Source organism: Xenopus laevis, chromosome 3S (genome assembly GCF_017654675.1).
Source record: "Xenopus laevis strain J_2021 chromosome 3S, Xenopus_laevis_v10.1, whole genome shotgun sequence".
NCBI classification, from domain to species: Eukaryota; Metazoa; Chordata; class Amphibia; order Anura; family Pipidae; genus Xenopus; species Xenopus laevis.
The window spans coordinates 34,308,093-34,321,013 of NC_054376.1; positions in this window are offsets into that span (position 1 = coordinate 34,308,093).

A 12,921-nucleotide genomic window follows, 5' to 3' on the forward strand; every position below is an offset into this window, starting at 1 on the left:
TTGATGTCTGTAAGAAGCCATGCCACCTGGACCCATCTGCACTATTATATATGCCGAAAGTAATGCATGACCACTGGAATATGGCAACTTCTCTTCATGGTAGACAAGGTGGATCTGCGACAACAACACTTCTTTTTCATCTTTTTAATTACCTCAGCAAAAAAAATAAGTAATATGAAATTGGAACCAAAAAGGAACTTCATAGACTCTACTTCCTACATTTAGCTCCCAGCGATACCTTGCTGTCTTCCATTTTCAACGTTTTTGGAAGTTACCTGTAGGAACACATTCCCACCCCCCTCACATCACAGTGTAGCTTCCCACTTGGAAGCAAGCAAGCATTGAAACACCAGACTGTCCCTGTAGTTATCTGTGACAGACAGTATCTACTGTGCATTGAATTGAACGTCCCATTGTCAACATCAAAAGCTGCAGACATACAAGTGGAGCGGCACATTCAGGTGGGAAGAGATGCCTGTGGAGTCTTGATGCCTGTCCAACATCAAACAGACAAGTCCTGAAAGATGAGGCATGGGGAGCCTTTTTCAGCACCAATTTAACAGGATCATCTTTCACTCAAGTGGATAATTCAAATCTGTTAAAGCAGGCTAAGTCTAATAAGGCTTTTATCCATTATTATCCCTGTCACTGCTTGCTTAGCTCTCTGCATTGTCGGCCCCTGCAGCAGTAATCTTATTTTTACATAGCAGTTGAAGGGAGGGAGCATTGTACAAAGCATTATGATGGTGCTGACAGCAGCCAGTTGGAATGTTCTGTTTTACTGCTCAAACACCTGATATTACCTGTTTGAGACACAATGGGAAAATAACATAAGCACACAGGTCAACCCAATTGAAAGTGATCACTATGACAATAAGAATAATGGGCTACTATGCTCTTCATTGTTTTTCAAAGGTTTTCTTTTAAATCATCATCTAAACAGTTTTATTGTGTGGGGAAATGAATACATCTCAAGTCAGGTGAAAATAGGCTGTAAATTGCAAAGACACAAGTAGGATGTCAGCTTGCAAAAAAGAAACTGTTTGCAGATTTGAGTGCTTGTGTCTTCAGGAAATGGTGAACTGGTGGTAAGAACCCCTCTGCAGAATCCGTGGGTGATATCCCATATATACCCTATATTCAATGGGTTCAAAGGGGGTCCCACTCGGAACACAAATAATAACACAAATAAAACTATATATAAGAAAACAAATGGATATCTAATAACAATACATAACCTGACCAGTGGGAAGAAATGTGTGTACCTGGCTAACTAGATTAGCTCAGGCTAACTTATTAACATATTCCTTTGAAATAAAGATTTGTTTGCATCATAATATATGGCCACAATTAATGAAGTTTAGGCATGGATACTGATTCACTGAGGTGCTCTCTGGGGCTCTCTCTCTGGAGATCTCAAGCAGCTTTCCATTGTTGACACCCTTTTAATAGTGTAGACATTTTGCAACTTGTTTGTTGGCTAGTCCTTTCCACTACTTGTAGTTGGAGCTCAGGCCTCTCTTCTTGACCAAGCTCAGCAGGGGAACCTTCTTCCCTTCAGTCTCCAGTCTCCCAAAATCGCTTGAAGTTTCCTCTTGTAGCAACTTTAAGTGATTTTGGGAGACTAAAGTGGCACATGGATTTTACCACCAGCGATTCACATAATTGTCTTTGGGAAAGCTTTTACTTGAGAGTGCAAGAGATTAGTTGCCCAGAGAAGCAGCGATTTATGTGCCATTGCCCTTACTGGACAGCCTGTGAACAAGATGACTACTGGAGTGGTGGGTTTATAGCCTCTGGTATTGCCTCCTTCTTGCTCAGTGGCTGCCAACACCAGGCCCCTTTCTGGTTCCCCTTTCCAACTGTCCTGCTATGTTTCACAACATTCCACAAGCATGCACAGAAAGGCTATTGATCTCTATAGCTCTGGCAAGTTGGACATCACTGCACTAGTAGGGGTCTATATTACTATAGCATTGTAGACTGGGTTGTGTTAGAAGTCATTCTGCTAGAATGTGACAAAGCTGCCATACACACAGCCAGCTTTTTCTTTATCCGATATGTGGACATATTTATTAAGGTTTATAAAAGGGTCATTGTCATACACCAAACTGCCATTTTAATGCTATGGCATGCCATGTAAAATCCCACATATTTATACAACTGGAAAATGATTTTATGTGTAGCTGAATGAAAAAAAAAACTGTCAAAAATGGAACCCTCCCTGTGTTGACAGATGGCCCCAAACCCTGCCATTAATTAACCTGCTTGTTAGTTCCCATTAATGAAAAATAAAACAAAGGATAAGTGATAATTTCAGCATTAGGATCTGAGTCCTAGACCATGGGCCCACATGGCTCAATGATCATACAGAGTGGCAACAAATGACTGAATTGCGTAAAAATAATTGGTCCATGCATGGCCATTGTTGGGGGTCACTCTCCTTTGAACCCCCCTACATGAAGAAAAACTTAAACATCCCTCCAAACTCAAATAAAAGGTTGTGTTATAACAGACCTGTTTTCCAGTGTCAGATGTTCAATCTGTTTTGGTTATGTGAAGCAGGAACATAACCTCATGAGCTCAGAGCAGTGTAACAAAAAAGATGACACCTAGAAAAGAGAAGCGTGTGTATCTGTAATTAAGCTGTGGGTTTGGGGGCTCAGGGTAAATGTCAGATCCCTTCCAGGGCCTGGAATATCACACATGCAGATACATTCTTCAGTCTGTGAAATTGCTTCCTAGTCTCTGTCACCTGGAATTAAGAGCGGAGATGGGTGTCAGCCTGCTGTATTTTGACACATATGGTGAGCCAGACATTTGGTGTGACAGATAGTCAATAAGATCTGATGAGATTTCCTTCCACTGTGTACATTTCCAACGACGATCCAGGGGAAGCTTTAAAAAAAACACAGGAGGAGGCTGAGAACTAGAAGTTTCATTAAATTCAGGGATGCCAAGGAGATATCTGCAAGGAACACAGCAGACTGACAACACACTTAATAAGATGTTATGAACTCGCTTTGTCTGTCATGAGCTCACAACTTGTCTCATCAGTTTTGAGACAGAAAGTATTAGTAGACTAACCCTATTATCCCAGCTAGCAATCAACAGATTTTGCAGAGCACAAACATGTTCCTTATGGACATACTTATATGATAAGAGTAACATATTCTTTTCCATCATTGAATTGTGCTCCACATGTACTGCAATATGCCAATGTAAAATAAACCATAATCGCTTAAGGCAAAATATACCTGTATTCCATTACTATTGTCTCTAGGGTTAATTTACAAAAAATGGGTCAAGGTGAAATTAAAAAAAAAACGAATGCAGAGCATGTTGTGCCATGAAGTGCATCTCTTTGCTCTTCTAAAAGGGAGCCAACATAGGAAGGCAGTGTGCAAAGTACAAAAAACAGGTGAAATCTGTCATTTGTTCCACTTTGCACAGTGTCTTTCTCTCTACTTGAATTGCTAAAGGTTCTGTAGCACAGAGACCTACAGTCACCCCATGAATACAGCACTGTCTGTGTTTGGCAGCACTGTATTCATGAGGAAAGGGAGGCACATAAGCATCCCCCTCCTACCCCCTACAAAAACCAATGAAAAATCTACATCTCACACCAAATTTTTCTGCAGAGAACAGCCAGACCCTGGACAGAAGCGGTGTGCTCTTGGGCCCCTTAGTGATCTTTTTGCCCAGGGTCTGTGTAATGGTCACTTATATTTGTTTTTAAGGATATAATTACTTCATTTAGGGTTGTACAAGGAGAACCAAAAACTATACAGTGGGTCAAAACCAAAGAGCAAAAAATATCAAATATAGCAGAAACAATAGTGCCTTGATTCCATATGAGCAGTACCTAAGTCATCAATGGCTGTTTAAAACTGAATGTGAGCAAGTGAATAAGTCAGCAAGAGACTCAGTTACTATATAAGGAACAGTAAAGCTTTATTGCACCAAAATTCTTGATTAGAGATGCTTAAAGATATTAAAGAAATGCTGAATACCTGCATGAAAAAAAAAGAGGAACATATTTCAAGTGCCATTTTGAGCTTTTAATTGACTGTACAAGGCCTCCTTAGGTGATGACGTATACATTATATTGTATTCCTGCTGAGAGGTAAAAGAAGAGACCTTAGAAATCTGGAAAGCCTTTCCTTTTTTCTTGCTCCAAAAAGCTTGTACAAACCACAGACGGGTTTTCTATCTCAGTCATCTCCTGGCACCTGATGATACAAAAAAGAATTTAATTAATCACAGGTGAAGTGCCTTGGATTTATTCCAACCCGATTTAACTGCCAAGCTCTGATCTTCATTTTTTCTGCGATGAACCCCCTGAAGAAATTTACGATTAGGTAATTATTGGGATGAATAAAGAGATACTTAAAATGAGATGAGAGAGCAGAAGAAGAGAGTTTAAGCCTGATTCTCTGTGCAAGCAGCCTATTTATCACTGAGCAAACATTTCACGGGAGAAAGCCACAGTGGTCCCCCTGGGGAACTTAAATATCTTTTAAAATCAATGTTGTCATAGTTAAAGTTGGAAGTCTGGAACGTGGAAGAACTTTTTAGCTGTTTTAAGTGGTTAGAAGGAAGTGTCTTATAATGTAACTCAAATGGTATTTATGGAAATGTGTTCTTTTAAAATGCTTTAGTTTACGACTGCCCATCTGAAGAATTATACAAATACCACTTTAACTATTTTGCATAGAAATTGGTATGTTAAAACTGAGATAAGCTTTTTCTAATGGTGACTATAATAAAAAGACACATGAAATACTGATGGAATATTTAGGATCAAGAATGCCTCAGGTACAGCAAAAAATAGAGAGTCTAGTAGAGATGAAACATTTGAAAGTGAGTTTTGGTAGCCTGCTACAAAGGGGAACACTTCTTTCCTACCTCACTTGAATCTATGAACTAGATGTTTCTTACCCAGGCTACTAACCACACTCACATAGGGGTAAATTTATCAAAGAGTGAAGTTCCGCCACTAGAGTGAAATTCCGCAGCTCTCAATTCATTTCTATGGGATTGTGAAAGGCGTATTTATCAATGGGTGAAAGTTAACCCTTTGATAAATACGCCTATAAAAATCCCATAGAAATGAATGGAGAGTGGCGGAATTTCACTCTAGTGGCGGAACTTCACTATTAACTTCACTCTTTGATAAATATACCCCATTGTGTAGCCAAAAATGCCCATTAGACATTAAGAGGGGGATTTAGTAAAACATAAACTCATTATTACTCACTTAAACTTATTATTTTTAAGAAACCACAATTAAACTCCATTTCCATGAATGTTGTTTCACAAAAGGCACAAAAGGAAGTGTTAAAAACACAGAATAACCTCAAAAACCATGGAGCAAAGAAAGAACTTCCCATTGTAAAAGGGACACCTGCCATTGACTTCTAGATTTCAACAGGTTGTAGCTCTAGTATTTTACTGTGATCCAGAATATTTGAGGCAACAGTTTTTTCAGGTATGCGGCTATGTTTGGTGTCTCATTGCACCCAATATTTAACCATGATAGGCCCATAAAATATTCAAAAATCAGCATAAAAATATTCTAGTCTGACCGGCATAAAGCTTCTTTTATGAATTCAAGTAAAAAAAATTTAAAAAGCAGATCACCCTGTGGAAGAGCCATTCTGTGTTCTTTATGAATAATCTCGGTGAATAGCCAGGCATGAACACTAGAAAACCACGGAACTCAACAACTGGGTCTCAGGTATTTACAGGGTTCTGTATTGAGCTAAGTGAATTGAATACATTCCCCCCATATGTAATAAAAGGCACTATGTTTGCCCAGGAGCAGTAACCAATAGCAACCAATAAGATGTTTGCTTTTAAACAGGTGACCAGCACATGCTTCAACCTGATTGGATGCTATGGGTTACTGCTTAAACTTATGGGGGAATGTAATAAAAGTCACAAAGAGCAAAATTATTTGCACAAATAAGAATATTAAGTAATTATTCAGTACGCAATGTATTATTCTTCTTAAAACTGTTATTGCATTGTGAATTTTATTTGCACATTGCAATAGAGAATTACTCAATCCACCAACGCAGATGAGTACAAGATTACTGTATGTACAGATGGAGCAAACCTTGTTGGTGCATCTTTGGCATCGGGTACACTTGGCAAACCATTCATTTAAATGTGAAAAAGAATGGGGCTGTGTATGCATTATACATCAAGAAAGTAATCATCATACTTGGCAGACTACAGGGGAGCTCTGGGAGCATGTCTAACACTAATTTTGGAATTACAATATTAGGATTAATTGAGGTAATGTGGCATTAAGGAGAAATTTCTTTAACTGGTCTCAAGGTCCTTTTGATGATAACAAAAACAATCAATGAATAATTAAAGGTGTAGTTAGAGACCAAGTCTACAAGTTTTATTTACATTAAATATTACAATTATTATCCGGCCAGCAACCAGACATGTAACAATATAAATACATTAAAAAATATTATTTTCAAGGTGATTCAGCTGAGTGGTCACTTATTTAAAATCACAATAATAGAAATTTTCCCAAAGATCTCCTAGGTTTTATTAGGTGATTCCCCCAGTCTTAAAGCAACAATTATGCAAGGTAAAGTTGGTGTGAGTTATAGTTTTCCAAATTGGTGATCAAGTGAGAAGTAATTTTCCCAAATGGGTTGTCTAAACTTATTAGGTAGAGAGATGTGCAGAGTAAGTTACAAAGGGGTTGAATGGGGCGTCCTCTACCCCTCTCTTTCCAGCCACCTGTGCCCCCCAATAATGGACTGATCTCACCAGATCCTGCGTTCCGGTCTTTCCTCAAAGGCACAGTTGGGCACGATCAATTAGTGGCAGGTCACTTAACGCTGGATCAGATAGCCGCTTTGTGATATCTCCGCTTTCGAAATACCTCTCTCCGTCAATCCAAAATGGTGCCTAATGTGTCCCAGCACGTGTGTTCCACTGTGGAGCGCAAATATCCAAACTTGCTCACACCAAATATCAGCAATTTGCCGACTTTTACAGTTTCACGATTCACAGAGTCCCGATTTGCATGATTTTGAGGTAAATTCACCAATAATGTTTCAACCTTGGGAGTGACACACCACCTTGAAACTGCAAATTGTTTTGCCTCTTTAAGGCTTTATCAAGCAGTTACAACTCTGGGAGCATGTCTAATATTAGTTTTGGAATTACATTAGTCCTAACATGGCAGACAAACAAGAAAACAGCACATTCCTTGGCTCTATATATTCCCAATCATTATTTTTTTCCAATCACTTATGGTTTACAACCAAAACAACAACAATCAGTGCCAAAGTATCCTGTTTCTTAGACTGGCAGCTTCTTACTCTACCTTCTTACTTTTGGCGTTGTTTTCTAAGATGACTTCCACCACTCTCCCTCCACACTCCCCAGTCTCTCCTGTGCTCCTTCATCCCTGTCACTGATGAGGAAGTCTCAAAGCTTTTGGCCTCTTTTCACCTTACCACCTGCCCGCTTGATCCAATTCCCTCAAAACTTCTCCGCAATACCAATCCTTGTCTAATCAAAGCCTTAACTCACCTATTTAATCTTTTGCTCTCAACTGGACTGTTTCCTTCTCAACTAAAACATGCTCTTGTCACCCCCATTCTGAAAAAGCCCTCTCTTGATCCCTCCAATCTTGACAACCTCCGACCTATCTCTCTGCTACCTTTCATCTCTAAACTACTTGAGCGCCTAGTCTACAACCAACTAACCTCATTCCTCTCTGACAATAACCTGCTGGACCCCCTACAATCTGGTTTTAAGCCACAACACTCCACGGAAACTGCCCTGACTCGGCTAACTAATGACCTTTTAACCGCTAAAGCCAACAATCATTTCTCACTACTAATACTGCTTGATCTCTCAGCCATATTTGACACTATAGATCACCCTCTCCTCCTCCAGTCCCTCCATTCTCTTGGCCTTCGTGACACAGCCCTGTCCTGGTTCTCTTCTTACATCACCAATTGTTCCTTCAGTGTCTCCTACAATGGAGTATCCAAAACTGAAATGGTGTTCTTTCCTCCAACTAATACCAGTAACATCCCGGAAGTATCCATCATAGTTAACAATTCCACTATCAACCCCTCTCCCCAGGCCCGGTGCCTTGGGCTTATCCTAGATTCTGCCCTGTCATTCACTCCTCATATCCAGTCACTTATTAAATCATGTCACTTCCACCTAAGGAACATATTCAAAATACGATCATTTATCACCCAAGATGCTGCCAAAATTCTTATTCACTCTCTCGTCATATCACGTACTAGACTACCTGCTGCGAGGCTCATACACCTCAGCAACCGCTCCTCCTCTGCTTCGCCATTCTGTCAATCCCTGCACTGGCTTCCGTTACCTTTCAGAATCAAATTCAAATTAATGACACTGACTTTCAAAGCACTTCACAACTCTGCCCTACCCTACAGCTCTGAATCTCTGATCTCTATATACTCACCCAACCGCTTACAACGCTCCTCTACTGACCTGCTACTCAACTCTTCTCTCATTACCTCCTCACATGCTCGCATTCAAGACTTTGCAAGGACTGCACCCCTCCTCTGGAACTCTCTCCGACGGTCTGTCGGACTTTCTCCCAACCTTTCTGCTTTTCAAGAAATCTCTTAAAACGCACTTCTTTCGAGAACCCTACCCAAGCCTATACATGTTAATAATAATAATAATAATAATAATAATAATAATGTGTCTTGGTTATAGGGTCTTCAAATCTAAAAGAGCTTATTTTTTTGGCCAGTGAAGGACTGAAGAGTATCTCTTTTGGCTCTCATGCTTTTAATGTATGTTGAGAAAATGGACCTAAAAGACATATTGCGGTGAGACTGTAATATCAAATACTAGAAACATACACATATCTAGTGGCTCCAAAAACCTTTGATATTAAAGTTTTATCTCTTTCTATTGTTTCTGTAAAACCATTTATTTGTTAACCATACAATGAAAAGCTGTGATATGGTCTTTGCTAGTTATCTGCTATAAGCATTGCAAATAATAAATCACAAATACAAATTACTCTGTTACGTGGTTACACTTCCAGTATTATTCCTGCTTTCTCTTCTCCCAACTTAAAGGGGTTAAGCTCACAGTTCATTGTATTCAGGGTCAAGTCAAAGAAGGAAAGTTTATGGCCCCTTAAGAAAGGAAGGTTAAAAGAGATTGAATGCACTGAGACAATTTACAACAATAGCCTCATTAAGTCAGATTTCAAGGTGCTTCTGCTGTGATTAATGGTACTCAAGCAACTAGTTTTGCTAAAGCAACACATAAAGACAAAAGAGAATTATGGGTGCATACTTTATCCCATATAGTTGTACTGAATATTAAAAAATAAAGATGATACTTCAAAGACTCAAGCAAAAGAGCACCCTTTTATGAAAACTGGTGTAAATTTCCATGGCCGATGCCTTAAATCTTGCACAAATCATGACATTCAACAAATTTGTCCCACGAATACCACATATTTTGCAAATAGCTTTTTTTTTTACTCATCACACAGGGTAAGTTGAACATTTGTAGGAAGCAGACTTATCAATTTGATCTATCCCACTGAACCCATTATTATATACCTTAATTAAACCAGGAGACAGAGATGGGTTCAAAATGACCATAGCATTTATTGACATTTTATCAAAATGCCTGAACTGAGGCAGTATATTCTATTATCGCTACTATGCTCTGCTGCCAACATGAGAGAAGTTCAGCAGCCCTGCATCCGGGCCTGCATCTACAGTGTCTTGATGATAGGAAATCCAAATATGCTGCCACCTAGCATTAGCAGTAGTAGCGTTTGTATCAATCAACCCACTGTGCAGTCACAAGAGTGAACCTCCTTTCACCCTCTTCTAAACTTACCTGTGCAGTACTCTGGCAAGGTCCTACTGCTGCTGTGACAAATAAAACTTGAAATACATTATCATATATCCACTGTTTTGATCCAGAGGAAGGTAAAAAACCCAGCCTTAAACCAGTGCCAATTATGCCTCAAGAAGGAAAAAATTCCTTCTTGACCCCAGTGGCGATAGGAAACATTCCCTGGATCAAGCATTTGACATTCTTTCAACATGAGTAATACCATACAGAATCTCACATTTATATTTTATAAAGAATCAGAAACCACAATGCAACAGCGCATTCAGTAAAACATCCATATTCAGTTATTATTCAGTTATTAATATATAATATGAAAACATAGAAGAAAAGTATGCAAAATGGGGGAGAGTAGGTGGGATGTTTCTACCTGCTTGGACAGAAAGGAAGTGAACTGCTTCTTCCCTTGACATCACATCCCTCTATTTCTCCATCCCTGAGCCCTTCATTTCCTGCCTTAACTCATTCCTTCTCACCTAAACACAGCTACATGTGATTCTGCCTATCTCCAAGCTAGACCAGTATAATCTGGCTGCTGGTCATTCGGATCCCTTGTCATGCAGCCCCTGCACTTATAAATTAGCTTCAGGGTTTTCCTTTCAGAATGTATAGACTAAATTTTAGATGTGTTCCTCAGAGTATATGTGTAACATCCTACCTGGGCCTTAGCCAGTGGCCTGCGGGTTGCTGTGCAGTCTCCTGTACTGCTGTGCTTTATAGGTAAACAGCCAGGGGCGTAACTACCAGGGGAGCTGTTTACGTTACTGTAAACAGCTAAGGTCAAGCGTTCTTGGTCCTAGGTGCTCTGTAACCTGTGATTGCTGTTCCTTTAACACCTCCTCTTGTCCCTTGTGTGATTCCTGGTTCTGACCCTGACCTGTTCCTGACCTTGAGTTTTCTTCATGATTCTGCTCCTGTTATCTGGTACTGACCCAGCCATTCTGACTAGATCCAGATCCTTTGCTACTGGCTCCTTCACATTCGCGCTGTAGCCAAATCCCACTCCCTGTGTGAGTACTGGATTCTTATGTGGGATGTCCTGGGGCGCTCGAGTAGCTGAGGGCCAGGCCCAAAGCCAAATGTGCTTGTTATAGGCATAAGAGTATGCCTAGACAGCAATCAGTCACTCCCTTGGGGTTTGGGTTTGGGTTTGCCATACCTGACAATATTTACAATTAAGGAAAAGAAGAAAGGAAAACATACTCAAAAATTGAGGGATTACAAACCATCACTAGATAAATAGACGTACAATATAATTCTATAGACATCAATAACATGATAGAATTAAAATTGTCATTCTTACCATAGTTTAGTATATTAGGACAGTATCTTGCATGCCAAGGGTTACATTCAGAGCATTCAACTGCGGTTCCACATCTAGTGGAGAACCATTAAATGGTGTCGACAGGAGCTGTGAAGAACGCTGGTCGCAGAGGAGAGAGTAAATTTAGTTTCAGGTTCCGTGCTGATTGAAGAAGCCTTTACACTGGGTGAAGTGTAATCCTTTAATGACAAAAGCCAGCAGGGTCTGAGTACATGGAGATGGAAGGTGTGACTCTCTGATTCACCAGGAAGCAAAGAAAACTTGATTAGGTGATGCTGTCCCCCCTGCACCACTGACCTCAGCTCTCCATTTGTGAAACCCTTCAACAATGAGGCATCAAATAATTATATTTATGTATAGGTGTAACAGTAGCACTCTTGGGAACCTTGGCAAATATCTCCTTTTTGTCATCCTGTAGAGAAAAGCAGCATATATTTTAAACATTCTTCTTTAATATGTGAATTATTGGATAATTTTGAAGAGCTAATTGGGCAATGTATTATTCTCAACCCAGGTTCAGACTGAGATTATTACTGTATTAATATTAGGTATTAAGAAGAAGTTTACCCTCTACTATTCTGGGGTTGAGTTTTGCTAGATGTTGGAACATCATTGGAAACTGAAGTTGACTGAATCAGGTCTCACATGCAGACTGCCTTCCAATTCATCCCATGAGCGTTCAGTTGGGTCGAGGGAACAAGTCAAGACTCGAAGTCAAGTTCTTTGACTCTCCTTTATGCAAAGCAATTCTATGTGGCCCTTACTTCATACACAGGGTTATTATTCTCCTGAAACAGGAAAGGGTCATTACTGTAGGATCAAACTGTAGGAAGCATGGAATTCTCAATGTATGATGTAATGGGGCCTGTGTCAACAATGATAGGTATGGCTTAAATAGCCAATTCCACTAATTAGAAGGAGGTTCCCCATACTTTTGGCCAATACATTTTATGTAAATTAGTTACATAATATTTGGTAGTATATTCTCTGATTATAGTAGAACAATTTTGCCTTTGTACAAAAAAAACATAGACTTCATTTTTTTTACACAAATGTACATATCTATAAGTAGATAATAAGATGTTCATTAGCAGTTATTGAGTATTACACAGTTTTCTTTGATTTTACTTTGTTGGTACATTATTTCCAGTATTGTAACCTCCTACCTTTTTCCACACTGATGTTCTTACATGTTTCTACGGTATATTTCCTTGATGGGTGTACTTGCTTCTATATTCATTTTGCTTTTGCTTGCCTTGAGTTATTTTCCACAGTCTTCATCATATCTTTAGATCTAGACCCTAAAACTGAATTTGGGATCGTTATTACTACAGCAACAAATAGATCTGAATGGAGAGTCTTCACGGATGCCCTATACTCCACTGGGAGTTGAAGGAACAGATGATGACTACAGCATCATTGGAGGATCTGCCCGTTATGAAAGCTGTCCGCTAAACAAGCAAACAAAGCAGTTACGCTGCGGTCCACTGACCGATTTCACCTGCCCTAATTCCAGCATGTCAGCTATTTGCAATGCACTACTGACAAACTCCATGGTTGACTAGTTTTCAGTTGGAAACACGTTTAGGTTGGGGTTGCACGCTAATAACTATTGCATATCTCAAAAACTTCAAAATATAAATGTATGTGGAAACGTTAATTACTAAATCAACTACAGTTTAGCT